Consider the following 14,311-nt stretch of genomic DNA (forward strand, 5'->3'; position numbering starts at 1 on the left):
AAAGTAGAGTAAGAGATAAGAGGTTGCACAGGGTGTTGCTCAAGTCGATGGTGTGAAACAGCTGCTCTTGGCACCGCCCAGAAGGTCATCTCTGCTGTCTCCGCACGAATCTTTTACAGCAGGACACTCAGCATCCATTGGGTCGTCTTCTTTATCTCTCTGGTCGGTCTCGCTGGCATCCAGATGTATGTCAGCATTCCTAGAAAAACATAAACAAAACTCTCCTCCCAAATTAACATTTAAGAGTATTAAAAACTCTCAGTGTAAAAATTCAGCACAATCAGTACTGGAAGTAGGCTGGTTGAGACTTGCATGTCTCCGTTTCAAAGAGCAAATCTTGTTTGCCTGTACCAGCAAAATTTTGAATTAAAAATTAAGTGTAAAGAATGCAAGAGAAATCCTTTCTCTGGGGGAAGCTGTCACTGGTAGTGTAGTCCCCCTCTATTGTTTAAAAACCAAAGCAGTTGTCACTGGGAATTGAACTTAGGACCTTTGGAAGAGCAATCAGTGCTCTTAACCTCTGAGCCATCTCTCCAGCTGCCATCTCTCCAGCTCCCCTATTCAGATGGAAAAACCTCTAGGTAGCATTGTTTATCTCACCAGGTGCCTCAGGCAAAAGGTCCGCCTTTCTTTGTTACCTAGGATACGGTAACCAGGTAAACATGCCTTTATTATGATAATCACGACCAGTTCTTTAAGGGAGAATGGGCGTAGCATCGATCTGGCTACTTCCTGCTGACGAAGGGACGTTGTTTAGGGGATAAATGTTTTTATCTGACTGAATTTTTGGCGACAAATGTTTTTATCTGACTGAATTCTTGGCGACCTTGGCTGAGGGCGGCGGCAGCAGCGGACAGCGGCGGCTGCCACAGCTCCGCCTCTGAAGCCCATAATGGCGCGCTCCGCATGGCCCCGCCCCGGGCCGTGCGCGGGCTCGCCTTTTCACCTCAGGCAATGAACTCGCACCGCCGGCTGTGAGTCTTTTTCAAGCTCCGGCGAGGGGGGGCATCCGCCCACCCGTGGGGGGGCTTCTCCTGCCCGGTCCGCCTGCGCGCAGAGCCCCGTTCTCTGGGAACTCACCTCCCGGCTCGCCCATGATGCTATGGAAACACAGTTTTTCCGCAGAGCCGATTCAGCTCCTCTTTGCCTTCTATGGCGCCGCTGCTCACCACGCAGCTTCCGCCTCAGTCAGGCGAGTCCGCTCAGGTGCTGAAAAAGTCCTCCAAAAACCATAGCCCCGCCAGAAGGCCGGGACATATAGCCTCTGATGTCACACGGACTTTAGCCTGCCCGTCGCCATGGCGATCTGGCTTTCCGTAGGCCCCCAGCAAACTCCCCGCCAGCAACCGGTTGCGTCTCCCTCCTGAGTAGCTGGGATCACAGGTGTGCACCACCGTGCCTGGCCCACTTCCGTGTTTCTAATCAGGCATTACCGCTCAAAGGCGGGCCGGCTGCCGCCAGCACTCTCAGCACGATCAAGCAGCTTGTCTTTCTCAGTCAAAAATTAAAGTTTTTTGTACGTGAGAGCCAGAGACTGAGCTCTCTTATCAAAATTAGGCGAAAATCACCTCCAAAAGCTCTGTGGCTCTTTAAGAATAGGGAAGGCAGTGATCAAGTTCGCCTCCCTACGAGACTGTTGCCTCCAGTCTCTAACAGCGAGTACGCAGGTGGACAGAGAGGGAGCGGAAGCCGCGGTCTCCCGTACCCCATCGTCCTCAAAGTCCCGCCTTAGTTACCTCGCCTTTTTTGCTGCTGTTCACATCCCTCCTGCACTGAACTTAAGGGATTTTTCTTCCCCGTTGCTTTCTGTACCTTCTTTCAGATACCTTAACTTTGATTTTTTTTTTGTATTTTCTTTTCTATTTAGGCCTATCCTTTGAAATTCCTTTTTACATTTCTTTTCCTCCCCTTTCTGGGGATTTCAACCGACGTCACTCACCGCTCCATGTTCTCAGAGTTCTGAAATTCAAGGCTCTCTGTGCTGGTGTCTGATCTTGGCTTTTTCTCCCGGGCTTTCTCAGGGTCCCCCGGCGTAGTTGTCAGGGTCCCTCAGCGTCCGGGGTTTCGAGCACCAGTTGCGGGGCGCCATCCTGTCCAGCAGGAATGAACCCCACCAAAAACGAGAATTCCTTCTCTGGTCACATCTTTATTTGGAGCATTCCCTTGAGGAAAATTGGGGGAAGGGACGATAGAGCAGGGACGAGAGAAAGCTTAGAGAGAGAGCGTTGGGCCCCGAGGCAGCTGCTTTTAAACGGCGGAGCAGCCTGAACGCTGTCCCGATTGGTCAATGCCACTCTGCTGGTCTGAGCATGTGCAGGCAAGGGTGCAGGCAGGGGTGCTCAGCCCCACGTGGCTACCTCCAAACTGCAGGACCACCTGTGCCTCCAGGTGGCTCCCAACAAGAGGGAATGGAGAACAGTAAAGAAACCATGTCTTCCTGAATACAGGGACGATGCACATGTGAACGCAAAGGTCTGTGCCAATGCACAGGGACTGCACAGGTTCTTAGTCAGAAAGGATGCCAGTGTTGAGGGGAGAATGTGGGCAGAGCTCCAGTTCCAACCAGGAATCTATTTCTTGTGCTTTAACTAAAGGTTCAGATAAGCATTGGGAACATCTCCCTTTCGACTGAATGATATCAATACTAGCATTTTCACATCCTCAAAGTTACTACGATTTGCAAAAGAATGCACAGTTCGGAAAGGCCTTTTGAGCCCTGGTTTCAAGGTAAAAGTAGCATGAATAAAAGTAAAAACAGATGGTCAGTCCTAAAATTATGCAGATACGAGTAACAATGTGGAAGGGCATATTTATGTGTTTAGGAATACAAGTGTGTATGTATATATGCACATATACATACATATATATTCAAATCTTTTCCTCTATATATAGCTTACATACATATAAAATAATATATATATATATATTGTAATTATATATATACAAGTTGCATATGTATGAACAGTTAAAGAAAAAGAGGTCAAGAATTTGAGCAAATATTCTGGAGTGGTTAGAGGGAGGTAAAGGAACGGGTAAATAATATAAATATATTTTAATTTACAAAATAAAAATAATTAAAAATTTAGTAAAAGAGATCTTTGATCTCTGCCAACTTCACTGTTCTTTCAAGTTTGTCAAGTATGCCTTTCAAAGGCTGATTCTAAAGGCATAAATTTAGGTAAAGTGTTATTGCTCTTTTCACAAGATGGGCTAGTGTTGAAAAGTGCAGTATTTAAACAGGTAATATAAAAGAAGAAAATAAAACAAGAAGAAGGAATATTTTTAAAAAATATAGGGGAAAGGAATGAACAAAAGTAGGGAAGGGATGTGGAGGGAGGAAAGAGAGAGGAAAGGAACAAATTAGTAAATAAAGGAATGGTGGGAGGGAGGGAGGAAGGGAGGGAAGGAAGAAGAAAATAGGGACAGAAGGAAGGAAGAAAGGAAGGAAGGAAGGAAGGAAGGAAGGAAGGAAGGAAGGAAGGAAGGAAGGAAGGAAGGAAGGAAGGAAGGAAGAAACGCAGGCATATTTAGGAAACAAATTAAAGACATTTGCTACTTTGGCATAGTCTTACAGAGAATTAAATGAAAGATGTAGGAAACATTCAGTCACATTGGTACAACTGCCTAAGGCTAACTTCTGTGAATCAATTTCCCAAAACATAGTCCTCCCAGTATCATCTTCATCAGTTAATGTTTATTGAGCAGTTCCAAAGGTACATGACACATGGGCAGATATGATGAACATCCTGTTCCTTCCTATTCTCTCCAGAAAATGAAGCAAGCACAACCTTCAAAATATCTGCCTAAGGGAGAACAGATTTGCTCTAACAGCCTGAACAAACATTATTTCAGGAACTAATTTTCCACTTATCTGTCTTTTGCCATCCATAGTTTCAGGAGTCTGTGATATCTTAAAGCAGTCAGAAACTGCAAGTCACTATGCACAAACTGGCACATTCAGAGAGTGTTTCTTATTCATTTCTTCTGCTAAACATTTAATATATTTTTAAATCTCCCTAATAGTAGGCTAGGGAAGATCACCAACATTTCCTCCAATTTAGACAGAGAAATCTATGAATTTCAAGTGATTTATTTAGTCCTCCTGATTGGATTGGCTTGAAACCTTTTTGTTATTAATTTCTTGGTGAATCATAATTGCTCACTTAAAATTATGTTACAAGTTGCTCAGCAATTCTGTTATTTTTCTTATTTAATGACAACTTTCTGCTGCCACTGGTGACCAGAGAAACAGAATAGAAAGCCTAGGTGCACATGTGTAGTCAAGGCTGGCTTTCTACATGGTATTCCTCCTGCCTCAAACCCCAGCAACTTGCATCTTCACTTCTGCTTCAAAACCATCACTAACAAAAGCAAACATCTTTTATTTTTTAGCATATACTGGATGGCAAGTTTTGTTCAGCATTTTGTACTCATTATATATTAATATAAACATATTAATGTTCAAAGTAGTATAGATATCCAGGTTATTGTAGATGAAGTGACTTAGATCAAGATTGGACATTCCTCCTGCCAACATAAAATTGTCAATTAAGTGGCAGATTTGGAGTTGGCATCCAAATCTTTGAACTCCTGGACTTATGGCCAGAATTTTAGCAATTCACTCCACCATCCCCATCTTTGATTTATGAAAGCAACTAGCCTAGGTTTGCATGTTCTCTATACATGTGCTGTATCAGAAAATACTTTCCCAATAATATAGACTATAAAGTTCACACATTCCAAATATGCTGATAAGACTATTTCCTTGGACGACAGAAGGAAGCTCACTGCAGAACCACTGCTAGTTATTTTATATCCAACATAAAGGATGTACCTTCCACTTCATTTAGGGCACAAATAGTGATTGGAACTCCATAGAAAGACATTCTACAGGCAACTTTGAGCACAAGATTTCGGTGCTCAGTGTAAATGAGATTGCATGTACCGTTCTGGCAAGCAAATCCACCTGGTCTTAAAGAATGTTTTTTTTTTTAAATCCTTTGTTAGATTTGGTATCTGCATGATGGTGCCAAGTAGAGTCTTGCATGCACACTAGCAGTGACGAAGCTACCTGCTTTTCTTTCATTGGAATGGTGGTGATTGTGTAAACAGCTCCCAGGGTACAGAATATTTTGAGAGTCAGTTGTACCCATTTACTATGAGAAATGCTTTGAAACATAGAGATCTAATGTTTAATTATTTTTCTTATTGAAACATCTTGTTACTTCATCCGTGGTATTGTTTTCAAGAATGCAAATTTTTTTATTAATTTATCCTCTCATATATTACTCCCTGAACATACTTTTGTCTCCTTCCTTTCTTTTGAGTCCTTCTTCTCCCTGACCCCTCGTCATCCGTTCTTAATCCATTTTTCTTCAGGAAAGAACAAGCCTCCCAGGGATATCAACTGAACATGGCATATCAAGTTGCAACAAGACTAAGCATATCCCCGAATATTAAGATGGACAAGGCAATCAAGTAGGGAAAAATGGTCCCAAAACAAGCAGAGAGTCAGAGACAGGAGTCCCACAAGAAAATCAAGCCACACAATCATAACATATATGCAGAGGCCCACCGAGTGGGACCCTATGGGTCCGTATTTGAGAATTCTGTGGGTTTGGTTTCTTGTGGTGTTCTTGACCCTTCCGACTCCTACAATTTTCCTCCCCTTCTTCTGCAGGATTCACCGACTTCCTTGTCTCTGCATCTGTTTCGATCAGTTGCTGGAAGGAGTCTATCTGATTGTGATTATGCCATGTTTCTGTCTGGACTTCTCCCACTCTACAACGTCTCTAGCCGAGCTATGGGTCTCCAACACAGGCAGGTTTCTTCTTTGGAGCATAATTTGAAGATAGAGCCTCTATTGACACATATTGTATGGCACTTGTAAATAAATGATTTTATTGCTACATTTTCATTTTCTTATCACCAAATTTTACTGATTATTAGTAGCATTAAGAGCCTCCATGCACTTTTTATAATAAAAATTGATGCCTCAAGTTTCTTAAGTATAAAACCAAAACTGTGTATCTTGTAGTGTAAGAAGGTAGAGTATTAAGGCTGAGGCTGGGGACATAGTTATGATACAAATCATATATGGCCAGTATGGCATAAATTTGGGTCCTAAAATAATGATGTAGCTCCTTATAGTCATAAATTAATGATGTGGCCTCCCTCTCCGGTACTTACAAGCTTCTCTTGAGAATTCTGGTTAAGAAAATAATTCTATCTTTTCTTGGAAACTAAAATCATCTGTGTGCTTATAACGATTGCACAACTTACTAATAATACCTAGTACTGAATTATTTTTATATCTATTCAATAAACAACCCTTTTAATATATGCCAGTACCATGTTGTAAGTGTGTAAAATTAACTCAGAACCTAGTGGAGGATTCAGATTAATAAATGAGGAAAATAGTTTCAGGCAGTAGAAGGGAGACGTGAGCAATATTCAGTATTTAAAAATATGTTTATAAAAGTGATGCTCAGGCAGGCTGCTCACAGTGACTGACCGAGATACTAAGTATTTAAATATGACAGAAGAAGATGGTTAACAATGCTACCAAATGGCTCTTGCAGAAATTGAGCATCAAGAGAATCTGAAACATTCAACATTTGTGGATTCTGTGAGTGTTGAGGGAAACAGGAAGAAGAGGAATAAGTAGACGTTGTTGTGAAGAGAGCACTAGCAGGTGGCCTATTAGTGGAATATTTTGAACTTCTGGAAAAAATGTACACATTATCTCAAGAGCAATCAGGGACTTTAGTTTATAGAGGTGTGAGTTATGATAGCTGTGTTTTTAGAAGATTGTTCTGGATACATGTGGCTGAAAAGTCACCAGAGCAAACAAGAGGGCTATAACATCAGCAGCATCCTCTTAATGCCATCTGACAAAGCAAGGTGATTTGGGGGAAAGTTGGGAGTAACATGGAAGGCTGTTTTTCCCAAAATGCACATGTGTGTGTATGCGGTGCAAGTGCACATGTGTGAGTCCACATGCATGCGTAAGGCTATATTAATCATATTGCACTCAGTTCATTTTTGTAAATGTTTTAATTTGCAGGTGCATTCTTTCCCTTCACCCCTCTCACTCTACAAAGGTTAGGAAACTTAGCTGACATAGAGTTTCACCTTTATCAAGTAATTCATGAACATAAATTATCAGTAGCTCCATGGCACAGTTCAAACAGTGATTGATGAGAAGCAAGGAGTCCACAAGGGGAAGTCATAGAGATGAACAAAGTGCCAGAGCGAGCACTCAGGCATTGGGGCGGTTGCATGCGGCCAAGTTTCCAAGAGAGGGTAGCCTAGTCCTCACAGACAAAAAGCATTAGAAGAATCAAAACTGATGGTTTGAAATATGGAGTTGGTTCAATGATCGAAGTCTCCATTTGTAGTCAGAGATGCTTCAGCAGGAAAATTCTGTTTGCCTTTGTGGAAGACATGCTGCTGAATCTTCAGAACTAAAATAATGAGTCTGAGATTATCCTCACATTTTGCCACTTTACTGCATACTTAAATCAAATGGATAATTTTGTTTGATGGCTTCAGCCAGCACCTCTCACAGGAGTGATTAGAATGTTGTCAGCCTCCTGTGGTGTAAAACATAAAAATCTATAGTGGACTGAAATGTCATGAAATATGTATGCCCCAAACTTTGAAATATTTAACCTGCTATCAAATGAACAGTACTTCAGACTGGCAGCATGAAAAGGAATGAGATATGCCATCTCCTACATGCAGATAGTTATGCATCCTTTGAATACGCGTGTAAATTCAAAACTTGTTGGTTATAGCAAATCATATCAACAATTCATAAAAACATCAGTAACATTAGAGTAAATCTCATTAAACAAATATGTGATCTAATATGTATTTAATGAAAGGAAAGTAAAATTTAATAAAAAATGTGTTACATAAAAGTTCCCAAATGATAGCATAGTAATGATGTAGCGATTTTGACTTTTAATTTATTTTACCATGAATAAAATATATGGCATGTCTGGGAAGACATGAAAAAACCACAAACAGAAGTTCAGTCTATTTAGAGAGTGATTATACAAAAGTTCAGTCATTGCTCAACAAAATGCAGGCTTCTTAAATTTTTCATAAAAAGGAGTTTTGTTTTGATTTAGAGTTTTGATTTCATTTTATCACTATTCATGGACAAGTAATTTATTAAATAAATCATTATTTTTTAGATAAATAATTTGTATTGTTTTTATTGAGCTATATATTTTTCTCTGCTTTCCTTTCTTCCTCTCCCCTCCTCTTTTAATCTCCCCATGGTGCCGATGATACCAATTTACTAGGAAGATCTTGTCTTTTTCTATTACCTCGTAGATTAGAAATATTTATGTTTCTCTTAGAGTCCTCTCTGTTGTCTAGATTTTCTGAGATTATGAATTGTAGGCTTGTTTTTCTTTGCTTTATGTCTAAAAGCCACTTATGATAGAGTAATATGATATTTGTTTTATGGGTCTGGGTGACCTCACTAAATATGATGTTTTCTTGATCCATCATTTGGCTACAAATTTCAAGATGTCCTTTTTTTTGCTACTGTGCAGTATGCAAGAATGCAAATATACCATATTTTCCTTATCCATTCCTTGATCGAGGTCATTTACGCTGTTTCCAGATTCTAGCTATGACAAACAATGCTGCTAGGAACATAGTTGAGCACATGTCCTTGTGGTAAGATTGAACATCCTTTGGGTATATACCCAAAAGTGGTATTTCTGGGTTTTGAGGTATGTTGTTTCCTAATTTTCTGAGAAATCACCATACTGATATCCAAAGGGGCAATATCAGTTTGCATACCTACCAGGACTGGAGAAGTGTTCCCTTTACCCCACAACTTCTCCAGGATAAGTTGTCATGAGTGTTTTTGATCTTGGCCATTCTTACAGGTGTAAGATGGAATCTCAGTGTTGCCTTGGTTTGCATTTCTCTGATGACTAAAAATGTTGAGCTTTTACTTAAGTGTCTTTCAGAAATTTTTGATTCCTCTGTTGAGAGTTCTCTATTTAGGTCTGTATCACATTTACTTATTGTATTATTTGTTCTCTTGATGACCAGTTACTTGAATTCTTTATATAGTTCTTTCTCAGATGTGGGCTTGGTGAAAATCTTTTTCCATTCTCTAGGCTGTTGTTTGGTCTTCGTGACAATTTCCTTTCCTATACAGAAGCTTCTCAGTTTCAGGAGGTCCATTTATCATTTATTTATTGTTGCTCTCAGCATCTGGGATTATATTTAGGAAGTAGTCCCCCATGCCAATAAATTCTAGTTTACTTCCCACTTTCTTTCTGTGAAGTTCAGGGTGGTTGGTTTTATGTTGAAATCTTGATCTATTTGGACATGTGTTTTGTGCATGACAATAGATATATTTTCATTCTTCTACATGTGGATACCCAGTCATGCCAGGACCATTGTTGAATATACTTTCTTTTTTACATATTACATTTTTTTTGCATCTATGTCAAAAATCAAGTGTTCGTAGGTATATGAATTGCTATTTGGCTCTTTGATTTGGTTCCACTGGTTCTCCTGTCTTTTTTATGCCAATACCAGACTGTTTTCAGTGCTGTAACATTGTATTAGAATTTGAAGTTAGGGATTGTGATGCCTCCAGAAATTCTTTTATTGTACAGGATTATTTTGGCTATCCTGGAATTTTTATTTTTCCATGTGAATTTGAGTGTTGTTTTTTCGAGGTCTGTGAAGAATTTTGCTGGGATTTTGATGGCATTGCATTGAATCTGTAGATTGTTTTTGATAAGATTGCTATTTTTACTAAGTTAAATCTACCTACTCAATAGTATGGGAAATGTATCCATTTCTGGTGTCTTCTTCAATTTCTTTCCTTAAAGATTTAAAATTCTTGTCATAGCAGGTTTTCCACTTGTTTGGTTAGAGTTACTCCAAGATATTTTATACTATTTGTGGCTATTGTGAAGGTGATGTTTCTCTGGTTTCTTCTTAGCCCATTTATCATCTCTATATAGGAGGGATACTTACTTTTTTTGAGTTAACTTTTTATCCTGCTACATTACTGAAGGTGTTTATGAGTTGTAGAAGTTCCTTGATAGAATTTTTGGAGTTATTTATGTAAACTATCATACCATCAGCAAATAGTGAGAGTATAATGTCTTCTTTTCCAATTTGTATCCCCTTGATCTCCTTTTGTTGTCTTATTGCTCTAGCCAGAATCTCAAGAAGTATATTGAATAGGTATGGAGAGACTAGATAACCTTGTCTTGTTCCTGATTTCAGTGGAGTCACTTTGAATTTATCTTCATTTAGTTTGATGTTGGCTGTTAGCTCACTCTGTATTGCCTTTATTATGTTTATGTATGTTTCTTGTATCTCAGTTCTCTCCCCGACATTTACCTTGAATGAATGTTGTATTTTGCCAAAGGCCTTTTCAGCATCTAATGAAATTATTGTTTTTTTTTTCAATTAGTTTATATGGTGGATTACACTGACAGAGTTTTGAGTGTTGAAACATCACTGCACCTCTGGGATGAAGCTGACTTGATCGTGGTGGATGATTTCTCTGATGTGTTCTTGGATTCGGTTTGCTAGTGTTTTATTGAGTATTTTTGTAAGATTGGTCCATAACTCCCTTTCTTAGTAAGTTCAATATATAATCTCACATCAGCAAATCCCCAAAAAGGGGAAAACCCACACAATAACATCGTCAACAACAAAATCTAAAATAACAGGAACTGGCAATCACTTGTCATTAATATCCTTTAATAAAAATGAATTCAATTCACCTATAAAAAGACACAGGTCAACCAGGCTGTGGTGGCACATGCCTTTTTTTCTAGGCATTTGGGAGGCAGGGACATGTGGATCTCTGTGAGTTCAAGGACAGCCTGTTCTACAAGAGTTAGTTCCAGGCCAGGCTCCAGAGCTACAGAGAAACCCTATCTCAAAAAAACCCAAAAAAGAAAGAAAGAAAGAAAGAAAGGAAGGAAGGAAGGAAGGAAGGAAGGAAGGAAGGAAGGAAGAAGCTAACAGAATGGACAACAGAAACATCTTTCTGCTGCATACAAGAAACACACTGCAATCTCAAAAACAGACATCACCTCAGAGGAAAGGGTTGGAAAAATTTTTTCCAATCAAATGCACCTAAGAAACAAGCTAGTGTAACTATCCTAATATCTCACAAAATAAACTTCAAAGTGAAATTTATCAAAAGAAAGTAGGACTTTTCATGTTATTCACAGGAAAAAATCCATCTAGAGGAATTCTCATTACTGAACATTTATGCCCCAAATAAGAGGAAACCCACATATGTAAAAGAAACACTTCAAAAGCTTAAATCATATAGTAAACTCTACACATTAATAGTGAGAGACTTCAACATCCCACTCTCACCACTGGACAGGTCTGTCAGACAGAAAATTTATAGTGAAATAAGGGAACTAACAGATGTTATGACTCAAATGGTTTTAACAGATATCTCTAGAACATTTCCTTCAACCATAAAAGAATATACCTTCTTCTCAGAACCTCATGGAATCTTATCCAAAATTGACCACAAACTAGGTAACAAAGTAAACCTTAACAGATACAAAAATATTTGAAATAACCTCATGCATCTTATTGGATCACCATGGCTTAAAATAAGAATTCAACAGAAACACTAAGTCCAGAAAGCCCACAAATACGTGAAAATTAAACAACGCTCATCCTAATCATAAATGTGTCAAGGAAGAAATAAAGGGAGAAATTAAAGGCTTCCTAAAATTCAATGAATATGATCACACAACATACCCAAATTTATGGGGCATTTTGAAAGCAGTGTTAAAAGAAAGCTCAACTGGAACTTGGGAGCTCAGTCCAGTGCTCCGATCTGGGTTTCTGCCTCTGTTTCCATATGTTGCTGAACAAAGGTTCTATGGTGATATTTAGGATATCACCTAATAGGATATCATCAGTCTGACTACAGTGCAAGGCCAGTTTTGGTACCCTCTCCTCTATTGCTTGGGGTCTTAGCTTAGGTCATCCTGTTGATTCCTGGGAATTTTTTTAGAGCCAGGTTTCTTGCTAACCCTATAATGACTCCCTCAATCAATATATCTCTTTCCTTGATTTCATATCTATCCTTTTTCATCTCAACTATCTCATTCCCTCAAGTTCTCCTCAACCCTCCCCTTCTCCCCTTGTCTTCTCTTTCTCCCCCTCCTTCTATGCCCTTCCCTCATGCTCCCAATTTTATCAGGAGATCTTGTCTGTTTCCAAATTCCAGGTGGGTCTTTATATATATAGTTCTTTGGGTTAAACTTATTACTTAGATTCTCTAGAATCATGAACTATAGACTCAATATCCTTTGTTTATAACTAGTATCCACTTATGAGTAAGTACATACCATATTTATGTTTTGTGGTCTGAGTTACCTCATTCACGACAATGTTTTCTAATTCAATCCGTATTTATGCAAAATTCAAAATGTCATTGTTTTCTACCACTGAGTAGTATGCTAATGTGGAAATGTGTCACTAGTTCTTTATCCATTATCTATTGAGGGGCATCTAGGTTGTTCTAGATTCTGGCTATTACCAAATAATGCTTCTATGAACATAGTTGAACAAATGCTTTTGTAGTATGATTGAGCATCTTTTGAGTATATTCCTGAGAGTAGTATTACTGGACCCTGAGGTAGGTTGATTCCCAATTTTCTGAGAAATTGCCATACTGATTTCCAAAGTAGTTGTAGAAGTTTCCATTTCCACCAGCAATGGATGAGTGTTCCCCTTACTCCACATCCTATCCAGCATAAGCTATCATTAGTGTTTTTTATCTTAGTCATTCTGACAGGTGTAAGAAGGAATCTCAGAGAAGTTTTGATTTACATTTCCCTGATAGCTAAGGAAGTTGAATATTGCCTTAAATATCTTTTGGCCCTTTGAAATTCTCTTGAAAATTCTCAGGTTCATTCAGTACCCCGTTTAAAATTGGATTATTTAGAATTTCTGTGTCTGATTTCTTGAATTCTTTACATATTAGCAGTAAATGCCTACATAAAGAAGCTGTAAAAATCCCACACTAGTGAGTTAACAGAACACCTGAAAATTCTAGCTCAAAAAGAAGTAAAGTCTCCCAGGAGGACTAGATGGCAGAAAATGATCAAAGTGAGAGCTGAAATCAACAAAATAGAAACAGAGAAACAACACAAAGAATCAATGAGAAAAAGAGTTGGTTCTTTGACAATATCAACAAAATATACAAACCTTTATCCAAACTAACCAAAAGGCAGAGAAAGAATATCCAAAATAACAAAATCAGAAATGAAAAGGGGGGTATAAAACAGACACAGAAAAAATTCAGAGAACTATTATGTCATATTTTGAAAACAAGTATTCCACAAAAATGGAGAACTTGAAATGGACAATTTTCTGGATAAATATCTCTTACCAAAATTAAGTCAAGATGAGATATTCAAATTAAATAGATCTATAACAGATAAATCAATAAAAAATAGTCATCAAAAGTCTCTCAACCAAAAATAATTCAGGCCAGATGATTTTAGTATAGAATTCTAGATTTTTCAAAGAACTAGTATCAATACTGCACAAATCGTTCCATACAACACAAACAGAAGGAACATTGTCAAACTCTTTTTTATGAAGCTACAATTAACCTGATACCCAAATCATTGGTTTTAAGATGCCATCATGATTTTGTCCATTTGTTCATGTACAGAAGGACACAGAGTATAGATGAGAGATATCACCTGCTGGTATACCACTGGAGGAAAGAAAATGGAGGAAGAACTAGTGAAAGTTTTTGAAAAAAAGCAACATAATTAATTTGTATTTGGTAATGACAGCAACTAATCACTAGACAAGATTGCTGTGGTCCATAGGAATCTTGCATTGAGATTTCAGCTGAAAGAACAGAAGGTTGATCCGATCAAATGCATTCTGATGGAGATATACCCAGTAAGGCTCTGACCTTTCCTCCTTTTTGATATTGGCTGATTCTTATAGTGTCATAAACACTCTCTTTTGGTGCAAGATTCAGGAGTGTAGGGCCGACTCTCTAGGAAATGCATATTTCAGATTTTAAGAGTGTTAGGCTGATATGCTTAGTATCTGAATTAGTGGTGAGCATTTGTAGGACCAAGGCTGAAATTTAAGTTGACTTAATAAGTCAAATTTGTACCCAGGGCAATAATAAACAATTTTAGCTATGAAATGGCAACACCAACTTGTCTGAAAGTATACACAGCAAAATTTAAAAGGCAGAATAATTGCCAGAAATACATATGGAAAATTTGTGATAATATATACA

General features: G+C 38.5%; 1 pseudogene; it reads right to left on the reverse strand.

Annotated features, from left to right (window-relative positions):
• Positions 1-939: 939 nt before the first annotated feature.
• LOC148121891 (Nuclear RNase P) lies at positions 940-1,129 on the reverse strand (annotated as a pseudogene).
• Between the last annotated feature and the right edge of the window lie 13,182 nt (positions 1,130-14,311).

Source organism: Myodes glareolus, chromosome 6, assembly GCF_982192425.1.
Source record: "Myodes glareolus chromosome 6, mMyoGla1.1, whole genome shotgun sequence".
Lineage (NCBI taxonomy): Eukaryota > Metazoa > Chordata > Mammalia > Rodentia > Cricetidae > Myodes > Myodes glareolus.